The following is a 22,056-nucleotide window of genomic DNA, read 5'->3' as shown; positions in this document are numbered from 1 at the left end:
CCCTCCCTTCTCTCTCTCACCCCCTTCTCTCTCTCTCCCTCTCCCTCCCTTCTCTCCCTCACCCCTTCTCTCTCTCTCCCCCCTCCTTTCTCTCTCTCTCTCCTTTCTCTCTCTCTCCTCCCTTCTCTCCCTCACCCTTCTCTCTCCCTTCCCTTCTCTCTCTCGACCCCCTTCTCTCTCTCCCTCCCTTCTCTCTCTCTCCTTCCCTTCTCTCTCTCACCCCCTTCTCTCTCTCTCCTTCCCTTCTCTCTCTCACCCCTTCTCTCTCTCTCCTTCCCTTCTCTCTTTCACCCTCTTCTCTCTCCCTCCCTTCTCTCTCTCACCCCCTTCTCTCTCTCCCTCCTTCTCTCTCTCTCCTTCCCTTCTCTCTCTCACCCCCTTCTCTCTCTCTCCTTCCCTTCTCTCTCTCACCCCTTCTCTCTCTCTCCTTCCCTTCTCTCTTCACCCTCTTCTCTCTCCCTCCCTTCTCTCTCTCACCCCCTTCTCTCTCTCTCCCCCTCCTTTCTCTCTCTCTCTCCTTCTCTCTCTCTCTCCTTCTCCCTCACCCTCACCCCTTCTCTCCCTTCCCTTCTCTCTCTCACCCCCTTCTCTCTCTCCCTCCCTTCTCTCTCTCTCCTTCCCTTCTCTCTCTCACCCCCTTCTCTCTCTCTCCTTCCCTTCTCTCTCTCACCCCTTCTCTCTCTCTCCTTCCCTTCTCTCTTTCACCCTCTTCTCTCTCCCTCCCTTCTCTCTCTCACCCCCTTCTCTCTCTCCCTCCCTTCTCTCTCTCTCCTTCCCTTCTCTCTCTCACCCCCTTCTCTCTCTCTCCTTCCCTTCTCTCTCTCACCCCTTCTCTCTCTCTCCTTCCCTTCTCTCTTCACCCTCTTCTCTCTCCCTCCCTTCTCTCTCTCACACCCCTTCTCTCTCTCTCCCTCTCCCTCCCTTCTCTCCCTCACCCCTTCTCTCTCCCTCACCCCTTCTCTCTCTCCCCCTCCTTTCTCTCTCTCTCCCTTCTCTCCCTCTCTTCTCTCTCCCTCACCCCTTCTCTCTCCCTCACCCCTTCTCTCTCTCTCTCTCCCTTCTCTCTCCCTCTCTTCTCTCTCCCTCACCCCTTCTCTCTCCCTCCCTTCTCTCTCTCTCCCCCTTCTCAATCTCTCTCCCTTCTCTCTCTTCTCTCTCCCTCACCCCTTCTCTCTTTCCCCTTCTCTCTCCCTCCCTTCTCTCTCTCACCCCTTCTCTCTCCCCCCTTCTCTCTCTCCCCCTTCTCTCTCCCTCTCTTCTCTCTCCCTCTCTTCTCTCTCCCTCACCCCTTCTCTCTCCCTCCCTTCTCTCTCTCTCACCCCCTTCTCTCTCTCTCCCCCTTCTCTCTCTCTCCCCCTCACCCCTTCTCTCTCTCTCACACACACACCTCTTTCTCTCTCTCACCCCTTCTCTCTCTCGCTCTCTCCCCTTCTCTCTCTCACCCCTTCTCTCTCTTTCTCTCTCTCATACACACACCTCTCTCTCTTTCTCTCTCTCACCCCTTCTCTCTCTCTCCCTCACCCTTCTCTCTCTCTCTCACACACACCTCTCTCTCACCCTCTTTTCTCTCTTGCTCTCTCCCTCACCCTTCTCTCTCTCTCTCACACACACACACACACACACACACACACCTCTCTCTCTCACCCCCTTCTCTCTCTCTCTCTCTCTCTCTCTCTCTCTCTCACACACACACACCTCTCTCTCTCTCACCCCCTTCTCTCTCTCTGTCCCTCACCCTTCTCTCTCTCTCTCACACACACACACACACACACACACCTCTCTCTCACCCCCTTCTCTCTCTCTCTCTGTCCCTCACCCTTCTCTCTCTCTCTCTCTCTCTCTCTCTCTCTCTCTCTCTCTCACACACACACACCTCTCTCTCTCACCCCCTTCTCTCTCTCTCTCTCACACACACACACACACACACACACCTCTCTCTCTCACCCCCTTCTCTCTCTCTCTCTCACACACACACACCTCTCTCTCTCACCCCCTTCTCTCTCTCTGTCCCTCACCCTTCTCTCTCTCTCTCACACACACACACACACCTCTCTCTCTCACCCCCTTCTTTCTCTCTCTCTCTCTCTCTCTCTCTCTCTCTCTCTCTCACACACACACACACACACCTCTCTCTCACCCCCTTCTCTCTCTCTCTCTCTGTCCCTCACCCTTCTCTCTCTCTCTCTCTCTCTCTCTCTCTCTCTCTCACACACACACACACCTCTCTCTCTCACCCCCTTCTCTCTCTCTCTCTCTCACACACACACACACACCTCTCTCTCTCACCCCCTTCTCTCTCTCTCTCTCACACACACACACCTCTCTCTCTCACCCCCTTCTCTCTCTCTGTCCCTCACCCTTCTCTCTCTCTCTCACCCCCTTCTTTCTCTCTCTCTCTCTCTCTCTCTCTCTCTCACACACACACACACACACACACACCTCTCTCTCACCCCCTTCTCTCTCTCTCTCTGTCCCTCACCCTTCTCTCTCTCTCTCTCTCTCTCTCACACACACACACCTCTCTCTCTCACCCCCTTCTCTCTCTCTCTCTCACACACACACACCTCTCTCTCTCACCCCCTTCTCTCTCTCTGTCCCTCACCCTTCTCTCTCTCTCTCACACACACACACCTCTCTCTCTCACCCCCTTCTTTCTCTCTCTCTCTCTCTCTCTCTCACACACACACACACACACACACACACCTCTCTCTCACCCCCTTCTCTCTCTCTCTCTCTGTCCCTCACCCCTCTCTCTCTCTCTCTCTCTCTCTCTCACACACACACACACCTCTCTCTCACCCCCTTCTCTCTCTCTCTGTCCTTCACCCTTCTCTCTCTCTCTCTCTCTCTCTCTCTCTCACACACATCCACACACACACACCTCTCTCTCTCTCTTACCCCCTTCTCTCTCTCTCTCTCTCTCTCTCTCTCAGCCCCCGCCGTCTTGTTTTCACAGCAGCAGGCTACACTTCTTCTCCGTGCAGACTACGTTAACGGCGCGTTGCCCGGATGTGGATGCGAGCAGGTCTCGCCTCCGTCGCGAACACACACACACACACACACTCTCTCTCTCACACACACACACTCTCCCGCGGGCAGCGAGCGCACCTGGACGCGTCATGTGACCCGCTACCTGGACGCGGAGAGAGAGAGAGAGAGAGAGAGAGACTGTTATTTTTGCTTCGGTGCTTTTTGTGATTGTTGAATGGGCGGCTCGGGCTCCGAACGCGCGCGGTCTTAAATGCTGTTATTCTCTCTGCAAAAGTAAGATGTGAACTTTTTTTTTCGTTGGCGTCATTCTGGGGGAATTTATTTCTCGGGGCTTTTTTTTTTAATTGATTGTATTTTTTAAGCCAAAACCACATCTGGAGGTGCCTGAGCCACTATTACCAAGGTGAGTAGAGTGGGGCGTGTGTGTGTGTGTGTGACTGAAATGACAGTATTCCGCGCTTCTTTTTTTTCTTGGAAAGAAAGTGGCGAAGGCGCGCTGCTGGACCGCGCCGTGTCCGGAAGCGGGTGAGTTCGGAGAGAGAGAGAGAGAGAGCGCGCGCGCGGTGTTACCGGAAAGCGGTTGTAGACCCGCGGCAGTGTCGCGCATCATTAGGACAGGGTCGTCACCGCTGCGCGTGAAGGGTCAGGCAGGCGCGCGCGTATTGTTGCCATGTTGGGCGGCTTCCTGCTCATTGTGCTGCTGTGCTGCTGCCTCAGCTGGACCCTCAGCAGCTCAGCAGCCCGCAGCTTTGCTTCTAGTTGAGCTGGGAAGTGTTCACGGCGTTATTGAACCGGAAACCGTGCGTCCAACAGCTCGTCTGGACCTGTGACTTTAGTCTGAAACACACGGTTTTGTTTCAAATAAAGGGGTCGCCATTTAATCTCCACTAGCAGGAGAAACTCTTGTGTTCCTCTGTTCACTACAGCAGCGTCCTGAGTGTTGTGTTCAGGGTTGTGTGGTCTTACACTGTCTGTCTGTCTGTCTGTCTGTCAAACTTCCTTCCACTCTTATGAATATTCAAGGTTGAGAACTAATAGGTGAAAATCACTTCAGGTTGCTTTCTGAAGGTCCACTTCCACACTGTAAAAAAAAATGTCCGTAGAATTAACAGTGAATTTATGTAAAATCATGACATACAAAAACAGCGAAGCAGTGTGTCATTCACATCAATATACTGTAAAACTCCTAACCAAATACCACTCTTAATTTAACAGTAAGAATATGTTGAATTGATCATATTTTTTCTCATCTCATTATCTGTAGCCGTTTTATCCTGTTCTACAGGGTCGCAGGCAAGCTGGAGCCTATCCCAGCTGACTACGGGCGAAAGGCGGGGTACACCCTGGACAAGTCGCCAGGTCATCACAGGGCTGACACATAGACACAGACAACCATTCACACTCACATTCACACCTACGGTCAATTTAGAGTCACCAGTTAACCTAACCTGCATGTCTTTGGACTGTGGGGGAAACCGGAGCACCCGGAGGAAACCCACGCGGACACGGGGAGAACATGCAAACTCCGCACAGAAAGGCCCTCGCCGGCCACGGGGCTCGAACCCAGGACCTTCTTATTGTGAGGCGACAGCGCTAACCACTACACCACCGTGCCGCCCATCATATTTTTTTTTTGTAGAATTTACAAATTGTTGTAGTTTAAACACAGACAAACTGTAATACTAAAACAGAATGTGATAGTTAAAATTACATCATTGCCCTGTTAAAAAAATAAAAAAATGTCAGTAGAGGCTCTCCGGCACATTTCATAAAACTCTAAATCAAATAAAATATCTGTCTAGTAGATCATTGCTTGTAACCATCATTTTGGAGCCCCAAAAACCAATAATCGAGAACACTCGCAATTCATTCCTAGATGCTTTTTTATTGTACAATGAATATCCATAAAATTAACAGCTATGTATTGATTATTGTACATTGAATACCTGTAAAGTTTACAGTTAGTTATCATTAATTGGAATCCCATGGAATCCCAGTGAAATGTACAAGTTATTCTGTAATGTTGTTTACATTTCACTGTATTTTTAACAGGATTATTCTGGCAACCACAGCTGCCAGTATTTTTCCGTAAAAACAACGGATTTTTTTTTACAGTGGAATTCTTCGTAACATCTACCAAGAACTTCCTGCCTCATGCTCCTTACTTTCCTTATACTCTCATATTTTATGGCTTATTTATGACATACATACTGTAGGCACATGCAAAAAAAATGCTATAGTGTAAAATAAAGATGCCTTAAAGAGCAGTAAACAGTCATACATGAAACAAAGTCAATATTTAGTGTTAAGACCTTCTGCTTTAAAAAAAAAAACTAGTCTTAGGTACAATGTGTGCAGTTTTATAAGGAAATGAGCTGCTAAGTTTTCCTGAGAGTCTAACAGAACCAGACACGGTTCTTCTCGAGACCTTGACTGTTTCTCTTACCTCCTATTTTTGCGGCAAAACCCCAGCAGCCTTCGTTATGGTTTTTTGTCTGAAAAGTGGTCTCTTACTGAGGCTATTATGCATCTTTCTTTGCTGATCCATCCATCCATCCATCCATCCATTATCTGTAGCTGTTTATCCTGTTCTACAGGGTCGCGGGCAAGCTGGAGCCTATCCCAGCTGACTACAGGCGAAAGGCGGGGTACACCCTGGACAAGTCGCCAGGTCATCACAGGGCTGACACATAGAGACAAACCAACCATGCATACTCACATTCACACCGACAGTCAATTTAGAGCCACCAGTTAACCTAACCTGCATGTCTTTGGCCTGTGGAGGAAACCGGTGCACCAGGTTTCATGCAACAAACATGCAAACTCCACACAGAAAGGCCCTCGGCAGCCACTGGGCTCAAACCCAGGACCTTCTTGCTCTGAGGCGACAGCGCTAACCACTACACCACCGTGCCGCCCAATGTAGAAGTCATAAAGTTTAAAAAAAAAAAAAGACTTTTGCACAGTATTGTATCAGAAGATGGTGTGAAATAAAAGTTTAAATCCTCTTTATTCCATTCAGATTCAAGAAAAAAAACCCCACTTTGGATAGACCATAAACATTTAGTTGTGTGTTCTGGTTTAGGAAGAACAAATGCTTCATTCATCCTTTATCAGACCATCTCTGTATACATTTAGACTCGCTGGCAGTGATCCTAGGAGAGCTGAGTGCTAATCATAAAGTTACTACTCTACTGTCCATCAGCTGCTTCCAGCCAGTTCTGCTTTCATCCAGCGTGCTTGTGTATTTCTTTCTTTGTGCGTGTGTGTGTGTGCAGAAGATGATAGAAAAGCTCCTTTTATGCGCTTGTTAGTTCTGGTGCTGAGACAAAAGAGCGAGACAGTAGGTCCCATTCAGGGATGTCTGAGGGTTCCGTGTCTCTCAGCTCCTGGCACCATGAATCATGTGCCTTAAGCCGAGACCCTAGATCTCTGACCAAAGCTGATAGATCTTTACCATATAAGAGAAAGTGCTTATTTTGGAGATTATCCTCATTAAATTACATTAAACAAAATACTGACATGAGGAAGAGGATTAAAGAGACTGTTCTCTTTTGCTTTGTGTGTGTGTGTGAGAGAAAGAGAGCGAGTGAGAAAGTGACAAGGACTGGGAGTGGCACCGATTGCTCTTATTCACTGGACAGTGAGGGGCATCCAGCCCCAACCACAGCCCATCTGTGCATGCATCTCTCTGTTCCCCATTTTTGCACCACATGCACTCTCTGACACAGTGTTGGGAAAAAAAACAACAACCTTTTTTTTTTTTTAAATGGTGCTTCATTTTCCATGCTTATCTCCGGTTCACTGAATAGATAGAAACGTCGGCTATTCCTTTATCAGAGACAAAAAGTGGTGATGAATGATTTCTCAATACTGCACAGCTTAGAATGACCCCATTCACCTTCAGTCACTATGCTTTTTTCTCCCAAGCCTATAACGTCATTAACGTCATAATACGTTCATTACTCACAATCATAAGCAATTGTCAATGAATGTGTCCAGCTTTCTCCCTTAAAACAACCCAAGACCTGACATTACAAAAAAAAACCCAGTAAGGACAAGGCAACTTTATGTTCAGCCCTAAGATTCCGTTAGTTATTTGTGCCTATAAAACACTGGACTTGTTTGTAAGCTTGTTATTTTCCATTTCTCGTTCAGAGTGGCTCAGCACAGAGGATGTTATACTTTATCTTCCCTTTTGCTGCTGTTTGGTAAATTGTTATAATTTTGGGATCTGTTGATCTTCTGCGCGTTCAGAGTTGATTAAAGGGGGCATACTATGAAAAACTTACTTTTTCAGTGCTTGTCTACATGCATTTGCGTATCTGGAGTGCCTACCAACCCATACACTCTGAAATAAGACAATCCAGTCAGTTTCTTTTGCGCTGCCTATTTCAGAAAACATGCGCTTCAACAGACTGTTCAGATTCGACTCCACTTTCTATGTCACAAGGAGCTAATTAGAATAACCCCGCCCCCTTAAGGCCAATTTATGCTGACAACGCAGTCTTCGCAGACGGTGTCGCAGATAGCGTCTGCGTAGCCCCCCCACCTTCGCAGACGCTCTGCGCGCACCTCCCAAAAATTGTGACCACCGCAGAAGCCTCGCAGACAGCGTCGCAGACAAGAGGGCTCTGATTGGTCCACTCTACATCCGCTGTACACGCACTTCCGCTTCCCTACTTTCCCGGTTTGGTTTGTTTTCACGACCGCCATTTTTAAAAACACGAGCGAAGATGGAGTAGCACGAAGAGCGGTTGATTGAGGAAGTGAGGAAGTACGTACATCTATACGACTCCAGTTCTAGTCATTATAAGTAACCGGAGGATAAACACTCCACTAACCACACCCACCAACTACTCCTAGCGATTTCGCGACTTCGCGCCCCCTTGCGTTGTAGCGGTGAATAACATCGCGCACGTCTATTACTCCCCGCTCAACGATAAATTACAACTGTCTGCGAAAAGCTATCTGCGAAAGCCTTGTCGCAAGAGCATGCAGAGGCCTTTATCTGAGAATCTCCACTCATGGCTTGAGAACTGCCTTTATGAATGAATATTCATGAGGAAAGTGCTACCTGGCTGGCTGGCAGAAGAAGGGGTGGGGTAAACAGAGGTTCATTATCATTTAAAGGAACAGTTGCTCAAATCGGCCGTTTTGAACAGAGCTGTTTAGACAGTGAGAAGGGAGCTGTGACGCTTTATCCTTGTAGTATTTTGACTAAAGCATGTCACAGACATTTCATTTAAGACCTCAGGGAACTGTGTCAACTTGTGGAAAAAGGGTAAAATATGTCACCTTTAATTCCAAGTGAATTGGTTTCACATTGGAGAACAGGATGCACTCAAAATAACACAGTCAATAACTGATGCTTTATTTTAACCCTAACCTTACATCACGCCGAACAACTTCAGTAAGTAATGTTTATAACACAGAGTTTGGCAGAAATGTAGAACCATGTTAAAGCATATATGCAATAGGGGTGTGCAAAAATATCGATACGGCGATATATCGCGATACTTTGTCTTCCGATTCAATATTGATACTCAAAATTTGAATATCGATATTTTTTCAAATAATAAAATCATGTTTCAGACGGGTTGTAAATCCAGTATGACTTCCGCACCTCCGCTCCGCGAGGTGTCGTTGTGCTGCTACCTCACTGCAAGGCACTCTTCGTCTTCTCTTTTTTCCCCGGCGGTTGCAGTGAGAAAAAAAACAGGCAAGCATGGCTGTTAACATAAACCTAGAGACGCCGCCGAACTTTAAGGCAGATGTTTGGAGGCACTTTGGATTCCAAAGGAAAGGAGAAAAAAAAAAACAGTGAGCCGGACAAAGAGAATGCACTTTGCAAAACCTGTTTCGCTCCAATTAAATTAAGATGCTCCAATTAAGATGCCCACTGCACTTTTCAGTGTGTTTCAGACAGTGTGTTGTTCCTGCAAAATAAGCACAAGTTAAATGTTCTCCGGTATATGTTCTCAAGTTTACAAAGAACAAATTGATATTAGTGTTAGCACTGAAATGTATGTGCAGTCTGCAGTGCAAGTTTTAAGTTTTCATAAAACAATTTGATTCTGCTTGTTAAGCAGCACTGATGTGTCCATGCTTACAGAAAAGTTGATAATACTAGCACAGAAATGGGAATTTTCTGTATGTTGTAGTGAAGCAACTCTTGGTTTTGCCAGCAGTGGAATAGAGACAAATATATGTCTGGCAAGAGTGTGTAGTTATGTATGTGAAATGTAATTTTACAGTGGTCAATAAATTCTGATTTTCTTCAGTGACACAGATATTGTGATGTGGTTGAAATTTCTTGCAATATATCGATTATCGCAGAATCGCTGTACCGTGATATTATCGTTATCGTGGGCAAAATATCGCCATAGTATCGTATCGTGAGGTATCTGGTGATACCCAGCCCTAATACGCAAAGCCATGGCCTCACTTTAGTTTATAAACACCTTGAGACCTTAAGAATGGCACAAGAATAGTTTTAAGCGTTAACAACAAATCTAATATAGTAATTTTTATGATTAAAGTGATTTATATACTGTAGGTAGCGGTCTGAGTGAATGACCCTGATGTCCATAACGTCACAGCAGGAAGTCTATCAGTCTCATCGCCATTTCCGCTATACTAAAACACAGAGCTGACTGCAACTCTGATCCTCCATTTTGAGCTAATTTATCGCCGTGCCACGTAGATGTGTTGCTGGTGGGTGCAGCAACACGACAGAAGGTGGATTTACGTTGCATTCATAGCCTAAGAATGTTCAAACTGCAAAGATTTGGACGTGTTTTGTGAGAAGTTCACAGGCACATTGGGCACCTATGAAGTGGTCTCTCCTCTGCTCTGCACACTTTACTGACGACTCGTACGAGACCTCTGATCTGTTGAGGAGCGCTGGCTATAAGCCTGTACTGAAAGAGAGTGCAGTACCAACAATTAAAGAAAACTACAAGAAAAGGAAAGTATTTATTTTATTTATTTATTTTTTTAATAATCTTTATTTAGTTTTCATAGTTATCAATACAAGACAATCTCCTCAATAGTATTGGAAAAACAACAACCCAAAAGACAATAACAAAAGATATAAACAAACAAACAAACAAACACAGAGCCTGTGTGAGATTGTATTAGTAAATGTTACTGACATCTGATTAATCATGTCTTCCCTTATATGTCAACCATTTCCCACATCTTTTTATATAAACATCTTCTTTCATTTTCAACTTATATGTGAGATGCTCCATCACCAATATATCATCTATGATTGTCATTCACTGTTTGTAACTTGGAGTGTCAGACTTAAGCCAATTCTTAGTAATAGTCTTCTTCCCAGCCACCAAAAGAATCCTGACCAAATATTGGTCACTTTCATGCACCGTGCCCTCCAAATGACCCAGGTACAAAACAAGACAGAATTTAGGTATCATATATCCCAAAACATCACAGAGAACTGAGTGAATATTCCCCCAGAAGGGTTGTATTTTTGTGCAATTCCAAAAAATGTGTGTATGATCTGGATCCATGTGGTTGCATAATCTCCAACATGGCTGTTGAACATTTATCTGTTTACTTCTAATTTTAGGTGTAATAAAGTACCGAATTAGATTCTTCCAACTGAATTCCCTCCATTTCAAAGAGTGCGTTGTAATTTGATGTGTTTTCCACATATCATACCATATCCCCACTGGAATCTCCTCACCCAGCTCTCTTTCCCATTTGACTTTAACATATAATGTTGAATCTGTTCTAGAAGCCATCAAACATTCATACAGAACCGCCACAGCCTTTGGAATAGCTTGGCTATAAGCTTGTACAAGTAGCTTTATGATGGGATGTATTTTATCCTCAGTTGTTTTAATACTTTTGATGTAATAATCCCTCATTTGTAGATATCTAAATAAGTCCTGATTCGTTAGATCATGTGTATTCTTTAGTTCTTGAAAGCTTTTCATTTCACCTCTTTTAATAGTTGTGCATATAGCTGTATTTATTTATTTTTTAAAGGGAATGTGAGTTTAGTTGCACCAGTCCTCCTGGAGCATGAGCTTAGGGTTGGTGGTAAAGCCCGGGACAGGACATATCGCTTAGGCAGTGACCTCCCTGCAGTTGTTGCTAAAACCGGTGACATCCCGTTCCGTCCCGGGTTTTAGTAATTGCCTGAGCTGAGCAGTAATGGCGGAATAGTCAGTATGGAGAATGAGTGGAGCAGCCGTCTGATTTTCCCCACTGGATATCGCTGCCATCTCACCCTTACGTGGAAGAAGCGAATGAACGGAGAACTGAACGAACAACTGAAAGTCAGATGGTTTCAAAACAATTGGCCACAAGGTCGGCCTTCAAGAAGCGAGAACACAGATGGGTAAGCTCCGACTCTCATTTGGATACAAAAAAACAACAACATGTTGTTTACCTGCATTTAGATTAATACATGTAACTTGTATTGTGTGTTTAAGTTACCGGTCTAAGATTATTTAATTTGCTTCAGAATGTGATCGTCTCAGTTCATCTGATTATTTAATGAGCCTTTAACGTTTTATCAGTGAAAATGCATGCATGTACATGTATGTTGCATAAGTTATAACACCTATCCTGTTTTAATGAGAGTCAACCCACAATCAGTGAAGTCAAATCAGTCTTAGGCTACGTTCACACTGCAGGCTGAAGTGACTCAAATCCGATCTTTTCGCCCATATGTGACCTGTATCCGATCTTTTATTGACAATATGAACGACACAGATCCGATTTTTTCAAATCCGACCCAGGCCGTTTGGATATGTGGTCCTAATTCCGATTCCTATCCGCTCTTTTCATATGCGACTTCAATCTGAACCGCCAGGTCGCATTCATCCGACTTACACGTCATCAACAAGCCACAAACGTCACTATTCTGTGCTGAAGTAGGTGGCGGGTCTCTCAAAAAAAGTTACAACAACATGGCGCATAATCACGGGCACAGATAGAGGGGGGGACTCGTCCCACCCAGATTTAAATTCACCTCGTTCGGCCCCCCCCCCACTTATAGGGAGGAAAAAAACGTCTATGCTGTCTTTCTTTGCATAAGGCAAACCTCACGGAAAAATCAAAAGACTAATTACCATTCGGTTTATTGAGGTGCACAGCAGTGTATACATAGTTGCAACAACTCACATAAAACAAAACAAAGACTGATATTCGGTTGGTTGAGCTGCGCAGACTGCACAGGTTGCGAGCTCGAGCTTGGTTGCTATGGTTACTAACAACAAGTTTGACAGGCATATCGGGGTTGGGGTTGGTTTGCTGGCAGCTTTGTCCCCCCCAGTTCAAAAAACGTATCTGCGCCCCTGCGCATGACATCAATGCGAGGAACGTTTCGGGCTGTGAAGGTTCTGAATCTTCTCAATGGAAGGACGCAGAGGTTAGGGAGCTGATTTCCATTTGGGGGGATACAGCTATTCAAGCTAGATTGGATGGGTCATACCGCAACCGGGCGGTTTTACTTCCGTAAACACTGGCCATGCTCACTGCGTGTGACGTCGTCGTATCCTGCAATGCGCATGCGGAACACTTTTAGGTCGCTTTTCGTTCATACTGAGGATCACATACAAGTCACATATATTTGTTAATGTGAATGACCTCACAAAAAAATCGGATTTCACAAAAAAATCGGAATTGAGCATTAAGCCTTGCAGTGTGAACGTAGCGTTTGTTGAGCAAGTCGGTAACGGTATTTCTTACTTTCACCATAAATTTTTATTTATATGACTTTGGTCGATAGCTGTCAAAGGCCTCGGCCTTAAACCCGGTTCCAGCTGTGATGTCACGCGCTCGGGGCTGGCTGGCTCAGCGGGGCAGCTCGAACGCCAACTTTGCAGTCGATTTTAACTCTCAAAAATATATTTATTTTAATTTCCATTTATGCAACATACAAGAGTCAAGGATGGAGATACTATCCACTCAGAAATGTATTCAAAAATAAAGGTTCTGCGTATCTGCTTTAAAGATAAGATGGGTAATGTTCTTTTTTTATAGTAGTGTAAGCACATCCTCTAAATTGCATCAAGTTACCAAATTCTCATTTGGTTCTTTTCATTATTAAGAAAGTGACCCTAATTAATGAGTAATAAACATCAGTTTCTAGCATCTACTGTACCTAAACCAAGCCAGCTTGATAGCACAAAGGCAGTGTGCAACATGCTTCCTTCACAACAGCCACTATATTTTTACTTTTGTTTCTGTGTTTTGTCCTGTGACGACTCAACTTATACCTGCCCAACTTTGCTGTTTAGAGATAGCATCGCTCTACATCAGCAGATCGTAATGTGATGGCTGACTTCCCACTTAATAAAAGCAAGATTATACTTTCGTAAATCTTCCTGCTCAAGATGAACCGGTACGAAACTTGAATATCATGATTACAGTGACCGAAATGATCACGGTTATCAGTATTATTGTAGTATTGTGCTGAAAATGTTGTGAAAAAAGTTCAAAAGGTACTGATTCCTTGCTTTTGCTTTCAAGTAGCGGATGGTGGTTATGAAGGTGACTCACAGGATATGACGTGTTGCCCACTTTCATGGCAATTTTCTTTCTGCGTGTTTTGTAGACAGGATGAACAACATCATCTTCAATCAAGTTTCTCTCAGCACTCTTAAAACAAAATATAGCCACACTTCAGACTTGGTGCTCTTAGACAGCTGAAAAATCTCTGAAGCGCTGTCACTGCCTTCCAGTATATGTTCACTGACACAAAACAAACCCATGTTGCACGCTGTGCCTGTGTCAGGGAGAGTGTTACTAACGGTGGTTGATTCTGGACAGTATTCGACATATTTTGGTTTTTCAAAGTAATCAATGACAGTTTTAATGATAACAATTTTTAAACAGTAATACTAGCTGGGGGCGGCATGGTGGTGTAGTGGTTAGCGCTGTCGCCTCACAGCAAGAAGGTCCTGGGTTCGAGCCCCGTGGCCGGCAAGGGCCTTTCTGTGCGGAGTTTGCATGTTCTCCCCGTGTCCGCGTGGGTTTCCTCCGGGTGCTCTGGTTTCCCCCACAGTCCAAAGACATGCAGGTTAGGTTAACTGGTGACTCTAAATTGAGCGTAGGTGTGAATGTGAGTGTGAATGGTTGTCTGTGTCTATGTGTCAGCCCTGTGATGACCTGGCGACTTGTCCAGGGTGTACCCCGCCTTTCGCCTGTAGTCAGCTGGGATAGGCTCCAGCTTGCCTGCAACCCTGTAGAAGGATAAAGCGGCTAGAGATAATGAGATGAGATGAGATAATACTAGCTGTCAGGAATTTTACCGTGGTTGACCGTGAAACCGGTAACCATTTTATCCCTACTTCCTGCAATGGATAATCATGATGTCTCTGATACCCCTTTTTTGACCAACAGGGAATGAGTTGTGTTTTTGTTCACGCACTAAATTTGGAACTATTTGGAGCATTTCAACCAAAAATAAATTGGTTTGGAACCTGTAAAGCTGGTCCCAGCTAGAACCAAAATATGGCTGGGTTACCCAGTGTGAACCATGACAAGATCACTGGGTGTATCATTAGTTAGGACCAATGGAGAATGCAAAAGAAAAGGATGCATCTTCAGAAAAAATGGACCGAAAACAAATATCTGCAATAACCGAACAAAAGCTCACAGGAAATCAGTGCGCTCCGCCATCTTGCTACTGCTGTTTACTCCCGTTGCGAATCACGCAATGTCCTCTGTTCATGACGCACCCTTGATTACAGTGGTTCCGCTAAAAACTGGTGAAAACGTGGGCTGGAAACTAGCTGGCACCAAGGTTTAAAGAATCCTGAATGGAACGGGTTCAAGAACCCGTTCTCTGTTGGTTGAAAAGGGGTATGGGAGTTGAACTCTGGTCTCAGTATATCATACTTAAAGGAGATACGCAGAGCCTTTATTTTTAAATACATTTCTGAGTGGATAGTATCTCCGTCCTTAACTCTTGTATGCTGCATAAGTGGGAATAAAAAATATATATTTTTCAGAGTTAAAATCGACTGCAAAATTGGCGTTTGAGCTGCCCCGCTGAGCCAGCCAGCCCTGAGTGCGTGACATCACAGCGGTAACCGGTTTTAAGGCCGAGGTCTTTGACAGCTATAGACCAAAGTCATATAAATAAAAATGTATGGTGAAAGTAAGAAATACCGTTACCGACTTGCTCAACTAAGACTGATTTGCCTTCATCGATTGTGGGTTGACTCTCATTAAAACAGGATAGGTGTTATAACTTATGGAACATACATGTACATGCATGCATTTTCACTGATAAAATGTAAAAGGCTCATTAAATAATCAGATGAACTGAGACAATCACATTCTGAAGCAAATTAAATAATCTTAGACCGGTAACTTAAACACAAGTTACATGTATTAATCTAAATGCAGGTAAACAACATGTTTTTTTATCCAAATGAGAGTCGGCGCTTACCCGTCTGTGTTCTCGCTTCTTGAAGGCCGATATTGGCGCCAATTGTTTTTGAAACCATCTGACTTTCAGTTGTTCGTTCAGTTCTCCGTTCATTCACTTCTGCCACGTAAGGGCGAGATGGCAGCAATATCCAGTGGAGAAAACAAGACGGCTGCTCCACTCATTCACTTTTCTTCATACTGTGTATTCCGCCATTACTGTTGGGCTCAGGCAATTACTGAAACTTGGGACGGAACGGGACGTCACCGGTTTTAGCAACAACCACGGGGAGGTCACTGTCCGAGCGATATGTCCCGTCCCGTTCCGTCTCGGGTTTTAGCAACAACCCTCGGCTCACTCTGGGAGGACTGGTGCAACTGAACTTTCCTTTAAAAATAAATAAATAAATAAATAAATAGTTTTCTTTTTCTTTAATTGTTGGTACTGCACCCTCTTTCAGTACGGGCTTATAGCCAACGCTCCTTAACAGATCAGAGGTCTCATATGAGTCTTCAGTAAAATGTGCAGAGCAGAGGAGAGACCACTTCATTGCCACCCAATGTGCCTGTGAACTTCTCGCAAAACGCGTCCAAATCTTTGCAGTTTGAACATTCTTGGGCCATGAATGCAACGTAAATCCACCTTCTGTCGTGTTGCTGCACCCACCAGCACCACATCTACGTGGCATGGCGATAAATTAGCTCAAAATGGAGGATCGGAGTTGCAGTCAGCTCTGTGTTTTAGTATAGCGGAAATGGCGATGAGACCGATAGACTTCCTGCTGTGACGTTACGGACATTAAGGTCATTCACTCAGACCGCTACCTATATAAATCACTTTAATCATAAACATTACTATATTAGATTTATTGTTAATGCTTAAAACTATTCCTGTGCCATTCTTGACGTCTCAAGGCATTTCTAAACGAAAGTGAGGCCATGGCTCTGCGTATATACTTTAATTTGCAATGCTAGGGAACAGCTTTGTTAGCTAGTTTCACAAGACACAGCTTTGTTTTACACTTTTGTTTTATGTGTCAGACCATATCATTAAATTTGTAATAGAAACGCTACAAACTAAAGCTGCTTCCTAAGTGGTTGATGCTCAGTACTAATGACTAGAAGGTTGTGACTTCGAACCCTGTCACTACTAAAGAGCTGCTAATGGGCCTTTGAGAAAAGGCTCTTAACCCTCCAGTGTTTATTAGTATGCTTGGTTTGTAATCTGCTAAATCATTTTAAAGGATAGGATTGATAGTTTTTGATTAAAGCATCTGCCATATGAATAAAGGTCCATTTTTTGGAGAGACAGAGGAAGTATCAGAACCTGTTTCTAACATAAATTAGTTTTTGAACGCTTGTATTTTAAAGCTGACTAATCCAGTTTTTAAGTCGAGGGTCCCCCAGGATCTGAGAAGCCCTGATCTAACGGGCCCCCGCCACTTTACAGACAGTGTGGCACTGCTTGGTAAATTAACCGTGATCCTGTATTTTTTCATTGTTTTCTCTGCCAAGTGACCCGAAATGTAGCCAAGAACCCATGCGGAATTTGCTTTCTCTTGTTGTCTGGGTAAGAAACATAATGAACAGGGAAATAGTTTAGCCAAACACACAGAATCGTCTTGATAACATCTCTGGCTAGAATGACTTTTCTATCTGAAACAAAACAATCTTCAGTAACTGGAGTGAACTTTATCATACAATGAAATGTTTGTGATTTTTGTTTTATTTTCATGTTCATTTCACTCACTTGTGATGCAGATATTCACCACTCGAAGATAAACTCCATATCTTTGTACCGCTAGGCAATATCCTGTCTCTCTCATATATACACACACACACGCACACACACACACACACACACACACACAAGTGCTATTACATTAAAGGAGAACTGAAGGCAATTTTTTTATTATCAAAATTCTATTTCTCTCATCTTATTAAATATCGGAATGCATTTTTGATAGTTATTTTGTCACTGCTATAGCAAGTTATGAGTGTTTGAAATACAGTGGGGCAAAAAAGTATTTAGTCAGTCACCAATTGTGCAAGTTTTCCCACTTAAAAAGATGAGAGAGGCCTGTAATTTTCTTCATAGGTACACTTCAACTATGAGAGACAGAATGAGAAAAAAAATCCAGAAAATCACATTGTCTGATTTTTAAAGAATTTATTTGCAAATTATGGTGGAAAATAAGTCTCATCTCATTATCTGTAGCCGCTTTATCCTGTTCTACAGGGTCGCAGGCAAGCTGGAGCCTATCCCAGCTGACTACGGGCGAAAGGCGGGGTACACCCTGGACAAGTCGCCAGGTCATCACAGGGCTGACACATAGACACAGACAACCATTCACACTCACATTCACACCTACGCTCAATTTAGAGTCACCAGTTAACCTAACCTGCATGTCTTTGGACTGTGGGGGAAACCGGAGCACCCGGAGGAAACCCACACGGACACGGGGAGAACATGCAAACTCCGCACAGAAAGGCCCTCGCCGGCCACGGGGCTCGAACCTGGACCTTCTTGCTGTGAGGCAACAGCGCTAAACACTACACCACCGTGCCGCCCCGTGGAAAATAAGTATTTGGTCAATAACAAAAGTTCATCTCAACACTTTGTTATATACCCTTTGTTGGCAATGATAGAGGTCAAACGTTTTCTGTAAGTCTTCACAAGGTTTTCACACACTGTTGCTGGTATTTTGGCCCATTCCTCCATGCAGATCTCCTCTAGAGCAGTGATGTTTTGGGGCTGTCGCTGGGCAACACGGACTTTCAACTCCCTCCAAAGATTTTCTATGGGGTTGAGATCTGGAGACTGGCTAGGCCACTCCAGGACCTTGAAATGCTTCTTACGAAGCCACTCCTTCATTGCCCGGGCGGTGTGTTTGGGATCATTGTCATGCTGAAAGACCCAGCCACATTTCATCTTCAATGCCCTTGCTGATGGAAGGAGGTTTTCACTCAAAATCTCACGATACATGGCCCCATTCATTCTTTCCTTTACACGGATCAGTCGTCCTGGTCCCTTTGCAGAAAAACAGCCCCAAAGCATGATGTTTCCACCCCCATGCTTCACAGTAGGTATGGTGTTCTTTGGATGCAACTCGGCATTCTTTCTCCTCCAAACACGACAAGTTGAGTTTTTACCAAAAAGTTCTATTTTGGTTTCATCTGACCATATGACATCCTCCCAATCCTCTTCTGGATCATCCAAATGCTCTCTAGCAAACTTCAGACGGGCCTGGACATGTACTGGCTTAAGCAGGGGGACACGTCTGGCACTGCAGGATTTGAGTCCCTGGCGGCGTAGTGTGTTACTGATGGTAGCCTTTGTTACTTTGGTCCCAGCTCTCTGCAGGTCATTCACTAGGTCCCCCCGTGTGGTTCTGGGATTTTTGCTCACCGTTCTTGTGATCATTTTGACCCCACGGGGTGAGATCTTGCGTGGAGCCCCAGATCGAGGGAGATTATCAGTGGTCTTGTATGTCTTCCATTTTCTAATAATTGCTCCCGCAGTTGATTTCTTCACACCAAGCTGCTTACCTATTGCAGATTCAGTCTTCCCAGCCTGGTGCAGGTCTACAATTTTGTTTCTGGTGTCCTTTGACAGCTCTTTGGTCTTGGCCATAGTGGAGTTTGGAGTGTGACTGTTTGAGGTTGTGGACAGGTGTCTTTTATACTGATAACGAGTTCAAACAGGTGCCATTAATACAGGTAACGAGTGGAGGACAGAGGAGCCTCTTAAAGAAGAAGTTACAGGTCTGTGAGAGCCAGAAATCTTGCTTGTTTGTAGGTGACCAAATACTTATTTTGCTGAGGAATTTACCAATTAATTCATTAAAAATCCTACAATGTGATTTCCTGGATTCTTTCCCCCCCATTCTGTCTCTCATAGTTGAAGTGTACCTATGATGAAAATTACAGGCCTCTCTCATCTTTTTAAGTGGGAGAACTTGCACAATTGGTGGCTGACTAAATACTTTTTTGCCCCACTGTATATTATGTAATATATCAGTCCATATGTCAAAGCAATGGCTGTAAACGAGATTCGTTGAGACCTGTGCGAGACATCGTAGGACGGAAGTAAAACGTACAGCGGAAATCAAACCCGATGTCTGCAATCGCTCACTTGTTCACTACTCCCTACTCCCTGTATAGGGAATTACTATATAGAGGACTATATAGTGAGCTCATTGGTAAAATGAAAAAGCGCTTTCAGGCACTACTCCGTCACGCTGGTATTTACGTCATTACTGTTGCACAATTAAAATGTGGTGGGTTTTCAAAATAATAAACACATGCATGTATTTTTGTGATAAATCTATATTATACTGAGCGCATTTCCCACATTAATGAATACAAAGTAGCTGCATCTTTCAGTTTTTTAAAATCAAGGCTGAATACTTTCTTCTCTGCCGCTGCCTTTTATTAAATCAAATTTGAGACTTTTAATTTGATTTCTTTCAGTGTGACCGCAATGCATGATGGGATATATTGCTTTAGTTAGTGACCATCGGTTGTACACTGCTTTTCATGATGGATTGTGGGATACTTTGAGTGTACTATATAGGGTGTAAATAATCCTCACTATCGTTTCGGATGGGGCAGCATGGTGGTGTAGTGGTTAGCGCTGTCGCCTCACAGCAAGAAGGTCCGGGTTCGAGCCCCGTGGCCGGCGAGGGCCTTTCTGTGCGGAGTTTGCATGTTCTCCCCGTGTCCGCGTGGGTTTCCTCCGGGTGCTCCTGTTTCCCCCACAGTCCAAAGACATGCAGGTTAGGCTAACTGGTGACTCTAAATTGAGCGTAGGTGTGAATGTGAGTGTGAATGGTTGTCTGTGTCTATGTGTCAGCTCTGTGATGACCTGGCGACTTGTCCAGGGTGTACCCCGCCTTTCGCCCATAGTCAGCTGGGATAGGCTCCAGCTTGCCTGCGACCCTGTAGAACAGGATAAAGCGGCTAGAGATAATGAGATGAGATGAGATCGTTTCGGACAGCACTACAAAATGGCGTCCTCACTATATAGTGCCCTATATATTGAGTAGGGAGCAATTTCGGACACAAGGCAACATCTGCCAACGTTGTCAAAAGACGCATGCGCCCTCTTTCGAATGCTGATGTAATCAAGCCAAGTTTTGTTTGTTTTGATAGCGATCAGGAAAGTTTGAAAAAAGTAGGGAGTAATCGTCATTTAAACTCGTTTTTGTGCAATATTTCGTTTGGAGAACAGTTTTCAAAATGGCGGCACTGACACCTGGCTGACACTTCACGTTTCGAAGTCTCGCACAAGTCTCGTGAAGATCACGCGGACAAGTGACGCCTGTCGTGGGCCAAACGAACTACATTCAACACGGCTACAAACCGAATAAGCTGATAAGTATAATATTTAATTGCAGTTAGTTGCCAATACAAGTCACAATATAAGGTTACTAAAACCGAAAACGTAATTGAATAGCACGTTAATTAAGAAATAAAGCAAGTTTAAAAATGACTTCAGTTCTCCTTTAAAACATTGTCGTGAATGGCTAAGTTGCATAGCTGTCAACTCCAAAATGAAAAAAGAAGTGAGAAAGCCGGAGTTCAGGGGCTGCAGGCCCCGGTCAGGTAATACCATCAAAGTAATACCATCACCAAAAATCCCAAAACCATTACGTCAATGATATATTAACAACTTCCAATTATATAATTATAGATTTATACATTTATATGCTTATTTTTTATTTCCTGTTAGTTTCCACCTAAAGTTTCCTGTTACTGCCTCGTAGACAATCTTTAGAACCCAGTCCCTGGACGTTGGCTGTGAATGCAGGTTGGCGGTAGGAAGGGCATCCAGCCGTAAAAACTCTGCTTCATTAAAAGCCATGGTAGCTCGTAAAATCGACACCAGACCATGTGACCATGTGGTCATTGGCAACCAAAGGCTTGAAGTTGTAGATTCGTTCTGTTACCTTGGGGATACCCTTACGCGTGGTGGTGGCTGTGAGGCTGCTACTATCCTTAGAACAAGATGTGCGTGGGGCAAGTTTAGAGAGCTACTCCCAGTCCTGTCCAGTACACTCAAAAAAATAAAACATTGGATTTACTTAACCGAGTTATGGCAACTGGTCCAACGAAACTGTGTTAATTTAGATGTATTGAATACAGTTATGTGTTGAAAAACTCAACATAACTGTATTCAATACATCTAAATTAACACAGTTTCATGGGACCGGTTGCCATAACTCGGTTAAGTAAATCCAATGTTTTTTTTTTTTTGAGTGTAGGAGCCTGTCTCTGTCAACCCGTGGGAAGGTGTATAGCACCTGCATAAGAGGAGCTATGCTGTATGGTAGCGAGTGCTGGCCGGTGCAGGATAGCGATATCAAGAGACTCGAAAGAAATGAGAGGGCCATGTTGCGTTGGCTTTGCCACATAAGACCTGACGACAGAACAAGAACTGCTGTCCTAAGAGAGAAGCTTGGTCTTAAAGATCTAAAGTCTACACTCCAGCAGCGGAGACTCCGTTGGTATGGCCATGTGCAAAGGAGCAGTTCAATAATAAATCGCGTTTACAACTTCAATGTTGATGGCAACAGAAGGAAAGGGAGGCCACAGAAGTCATGGAGGGAGTGTGTGGAAAGTGACCTTAAAGGGCTTGGTCTAAGTTCA

General features: G+C 44.3%; 1 protein-coding gene across 3 annotated transcripts in view; it reads left to right on the top strand.

Annotated features, from left to right (window-relative positions):
* The first annotated feature begins 2,875 nt into the window (after window positions 1-2,875).
* The window catches only part of plxnb2b (plexin b2b), a 380,397-nt gene continuing 361,216 nt past the window's right edge, over window positions 2,876-22,056 (top strand). For 2 of the 3 annotated variants that reach the window (XM_060914419.1, XM_060914420.1), the window contains exon 1: window positions 2,899-3,394. The gene's annotated coding sequence lies outside the window, so the exon portion shown is untranslated. Of the gene's footprint in view, window positions 3,395-22,056 lie in introns of all 3 variants that reach the window. The other variant, XM_060914425.1, reaches the window with a different exon arrangement.

Source organism: Neoarius graeffei, chromosome 2 (assembly GCF_027579695.1).
Source record: "Neoarius graeffei isolate fNeoGra1 chromosome 2, fNeoGra1.pri, whole genome shotgun sequence".
NCBI classification, from domain to species: Eukaryota; Metazoa; Chordata; class Actinopteri; order Siluriformes; family Ariidae; genus Neoarius; species Neoarius graeffei.
The sequence above is the reverse complement of the archived record's forward strand: the minus strand, read 5'-3'. Positions and strand labels throughout refer to the sequence as shown.